Here is a 5,130-nt window from a genome sequence, read left to right as displayed (position 1 = left end):
CTGGACTGCCACTCCAGGGGCTCTATCTCCACAGGCTTTTCAACGGACCCTGGCCCCCGGCCTGGACCAGCAGCACCCTTCCCAGCCAGGAAGGTAGGAGTTCTGAGAGATTAGGGAGAGCCCACCTCAGCAGGCTACTCCCCCCACTCCCATCACTCCCACCCAATCACATTCGGGAAATACTAACCCCCCCCCCTAAGGGAAAGGAGGAGCAAGTGTTCTCTCCCGAACAACTAACTGGGGCAGGCACCACCAAATCCAGGCCAAAGACTAGGGGCCCGGCCCCTCAGCTTCGACCTCATGCCTCTCCGTCCAAATCAGAAGGCCTCCGCCTCCACGCCAGCAGTCTTAGCGTCCGCCAACCGCCATCCCTTTCCACCTCGCCGTGTACTCAGGACGGTTAGCATAGCACCACCTACTGGCAACTGATAAGAACAGATACGACACTTGATCTTAGCCAAAAGGCCGAGAAGCATCATCTAGCTCTTTCCTAAGTTTGACTGTCCCTGGCAGCCCCTTTCTTTGATTGGATTTCAGTTCCTTCAAACACGGAGTCTTAGCATTACACGTAGGTGTAACTTAGGGTCTGCATGCAAATACAGCCAAATACAAACGCCCACTCCTTCAGACTGAAACCCCCCTATGAAGGTCTTTTAATATTTGCATAACTCCTCCCAAAAGCCAGCCTACTTATTGCATCAGGGCTGAGGGCTTTTCAACCACTTGCTGACCGTATAACTTACATATACAGCAGCAAGGTGGCACTGCTGCGCCGGATCATTTACCTAGTACGTGATCCGACACTTCCAGGTCTGGGGCGCACACGTGCATCACCGGCAGCCTGCTACCACTGTGATTATGCACAGCATTAAGATCTGTGAGTACTGCAGACTCGATGTGCGCCACCACCCGCTGATCATTCAGTAAAGGTGCAGAATGGTAGTCTGTCTATGTAAACAATGCAGATTGCCGTTCTGTCAGTAGGGAAGGCATTAATCCTGTGTCTCTGCAAAGCAGGGAAAAAAATTCCATCTCATCCCCTAGTAAAAGGGCCTCCCTCACTGTAAAAAAACAAAAACACTGGCTTGGCACACAGTTAACCCTTTGATCACCTCTGATGTTCCCTTCCTACCCAGTGTATTAGTGTCATTGGCACTATCCAAAAAAGTGTCAAAGTGTCGGGTAGTGTCCAATTTGTCCACCACAATATCACAGTCCTGCTATAAGTCATTGATCACCACCATTACCAGTAAGAAAAAATAAAAATAAATAAATATATATATATATCAATCATCATATTATGCGATCAAACTATTTCCTGAGCTGATGACTCCACTTCAAAGTTATCTGTGCTCCACCACTTCTACCGTCCTCTCTACCCATCCTCTGCTATGAATGAACGCCTGATAGGTGTCCAATCACAGCGCCTGTCGTTTCAGTCAATCAGGTGACAGGTAACAGACCCCGAGCTCCTGATTGGCAGAGAGGCGGTTCAGTGTTAGGAAAACGAATACCCACCAGTGTAGCATTACGGCTTCATGCTGGGTCCCTACTGGGCATGAGCGAGGCACTTCTGTGCTATCCTACTGGCCCAGCGGTGGGGGGAATGAGGAGGGAGCCGAGCTGTGACGTAATTTGCCACGGCCCAGACTAAGTATCCGCTCCCCTATTCCCCCCCCCAAAAGGTGGCACCAGAGAGGGGGAGGAGACAAATGAGCGGAAGTTCCACTTTTGTGTGGAACTCCGCTTTAAGTTCAAACCTATACTTTCATATGGGTCCAACTGCACTTCAGTAATCATTTAGCCAGATTTCTTTCACAGGATGTCAGTTTCAGAACTGATCTCCTCTGCTCAGTCTACCACAATATGTAAATAAAGAACCCACATAGTGTAGTACTTCTTGGAAAATGTATTAAGAGGTAATTAAACCACTCCCATTTAAAAAAACACTTAGGCAAGTGTTACAGGACAGAGATAAACTCCACACAAACAATCTCTACCACAAATCCTCCAGTCCTGGCGGTGACCGGAAGTGATGTCACCTGTCCCCTCCCTACGTGTTACATCACAAATCACGTGACTTCCTCATGGTTCACATGGGGAAACATATGATTTGTGACTTACTGATACTCCAAAACGATCAATAGCAATAATGGGAGAAAAAACTCCTCATTAATATTCTAACAGCAGCTTTTCCTGGAAGGATCAAGGAATGGCCAGTATATTCAGGACCCTACAGAAGCAGTCCATAAAGCAACTTCTGACACTTGTACAACTAATAGTCCACAGCAACGTCTTCACTCAGTGTCCATTGAACTGTCTGCTACCCAGCTTCCACAGAGAGATCTTCAGTGAGGGCGATAAAAGATCCTTCTTCCGACCAGGACTTCAAGAAAGTGACCTCCAGCAAATATAATTCTTTGGTAATGTTCTCCAGGCCCTCAGCCCAGTAGCTGCTAGGGCCCAGACTGTAATTTCTTGTCTCAGTAAAGCTGCCTCCAGGGGCAGCAGCCCCAGGAGAGACTTGGAACCCTACGTGGAGGGAAAAGAGCACTCTGGCAAGGTTTCCCAAACATTTATCACCTGTCCAGTCACCTGGACACCTCCTTCCAGGGATTGACTGGGGCACGATAAATACTCACACTAGTCATTATACTGCCCTATACTCTAGAAACTTCTTTCAGAAGCAGGTGGGGTTAATCTAACACTCTGCTCAGGAAACCCTGAACAGACAAAAATTGGAAGAATTGGGGATGAGTACTAGGCTGTCTGGGCCCTTGAGGGCGCTGCCCATTCTGGGTGGGGGTGACCTTGGGCCTGGGGACTTGGTGCAGGACTGATCCCTTTAAGAACGCATTAAGGATCTGAACAGGAGGCACAGAGAGGAGTCAGAGGACAGGGGGAACTAGTACTGTCGGGCAAGTCTTCAGGAGGGAACCATCGGTGTGAAGCCAGGAGAGCTGGTAGGGCCTGAAGAGGGTTTGTTGGGAGCAGTAGTTCACCATAGGTCGGCTTGCACTAAAAGACTTCCTATGACACCTCTAGTGTTGTCCACTTTCCTTTTCTAAAAAACTAGAAAATTCTCATGGTTTGCGTTTTTTCACTGGTCCCGCTCCTGCGAATCCGGGCCTTAATGTACACACGATCATTTTTCGGTTTTAAAAAAATTTCATTTAAAATGATCGTGCGTGGGCTTCACATAATTTTTCGGCTTCTGAAAAACGAAAAATTTTTTTTTTAGAGCATGCTGCATTTTTTAACGACGTTTTAAACTATGTCGTTTTTCGGGTTGTAAAAAAAGATCGTGTGTGGGCTAAAACAACGTTAAAAACCCACGCATGCTCAGAAGCAAGTTATGAGACGGGAGCACTCGTTCTGGTAAAACTACCATTCATAATGGAGTAAGCACATTCATCAACAGACGGAAAAGCGTAAATCGTCTTTTACTAACACGGAATCAGCTAAAGCAGCCCCATGGGTGGCGTCATCCACATGGAACTTCCCCTTTATAGTGCCGTTGTAACGTGTTGTAACTATGGTGTGTGGGCAATGCCGTTTTAATGATGAAGTTGGAAAAAACGTTCTACATGCCGAAAAACGACGTTTTTTTTCTACATGCCGAAAAATTATTGTGTGTACGCAACATAAGAGTCACACTTTACATCAGGTAAAATGTTCAGTCTCGACCCCCGTGATTACAGTGGCTCATCACCTGTTAGCCAGGGGATAAGGACGTTCTGCCTATCAGGTTGTTATCCTTACACCCTATGGTTTCTAATTAATGGTATACATCCTATGACATTAACCCTCTAATCAGTTGGGGTGGTTCTCACTGCGGCTCAGATAACGTACAGGATATATCTGTTGTGGAGTATTTAGACCACAGTTTCCTGACTTACTATGACACTGTATTGAAACCTTGACTGTTATGTTTTTTTCTAATTAAAGAAAGGTTACCATCACGGCAAATCTTTGCCGTGATGGGTCGAAGTTTGAGATACTATGCCACTTTGTGTAAGCCGCATACCTTAAATAAAGTAAAAAAAAAAAAAGACTTCCTATTCTTTTTTTGCTACACTAAAAGGGACCCGCTGTCCCTGCCTGCAAATGGCAACTTCTTGGGCCTGATTAAGTCAGTGTTGGGCCTAACCATGACTGGCTGTAGCTGGAAGTGAAGTGTTGTGCAGGAGAGAGAGAGTGAGAGAAAGAGTCTGCAAGCAAGTGCTATGCTGGAGGAGACTGGAGCTGTAAAGTGTATACATAGCGCCCAACTGTCCCTGATCTGTCCCTTATTCCTCCTCATTTGTCCCTCATTTTGGTCTGATCAATATAGATGTATATAAAATGCACTTTTTATCTATCAAAAAGTGTTTCAAAGTGCTAAACCTTTCATACTGTGGTGGATAATTCTAAAATTCCTATTTTTAAATTAGGCTAATTCTTTTTATTATTAGAATCACTGAAATGTTTCTCTTTCCTATATTCCTTATACTGTTTATTTGTTTTTATACGCATTATACATATGTATGTATGGGTATGTCACAATACTGCTTATTTTCCTTGAAAAGATTTGTCAGATATTGTGTTTTGAAGAAAGTTATGAACTCAGCATTGACGATATGAAGGACAAGAAGACTGAAGATGAGAGCAGATGCCATTTTCTTCTCCATTATGTTTCAAACGTGTTCAGACCTTCTTCCCTTCCCCCTACTGTATTCCTAAATAGCTTCACTTCAAATTGTAAGAGGAAAGCCTCCCCCTCCCCCTCCTTCTCACTCGGACCAGCTTGGAAGGAAACTTGCAGAGCTGACAATGGACTCTTTATGACACGTGGATTCACAAGGGTGTGTGTGCATGCCCAAGAAGAAACCATCCCTATATGAACTGACCAATGAGGGCTTCATGCCAAGGACAAGCCACACAGGGGGGGGTGGGTAAGGGGGCTGGGAAAGGTGTAAGCTAACCAATCAAATGCATGTATTTGTGATTCTATGCTTTTAATAAAAGGAAGCTGTGTGGGCCATAGCCCTCTCTGTTGCTGGGAAGCTGGAAAGGTGAGATGTGGTCTTTTTTGTCTATGGATTGCACAGTCTCACCATATTAATTTGAATCAAACGGAAGAATGGGTTT

The 5,130-nt window shown here is 45.4% G+C and overlaps 1 pseudogene; it reads right to left on the bottom strand.

Annotated features, from left to right (window-relative positions):
• Positions 1-394: 394 nt before the first annotated feature.
• Positions 395-477, bottom strand: LOC120912561 (annotated as a pseudogene).
• Between the last annotated feature and the right edge of the window lie 4,653 nt (positions 478-5,130).

Source organism: Rana temporaria, chromosome 8 (genome assembly GCF_905171775.1).
Source record: "Rana temporaria chromosome 8, aRanTem1.1, whole genome shotgun sequence".
Taxonomy (NCBI): Eukaryota; Metazoa; Chordata; class Amphibia; order Anura; family Ranidae; genus Rana; species Rana temporaria.
This window is presented reverse-complemented; position numbering and strand designations above follow the sequence as displayed.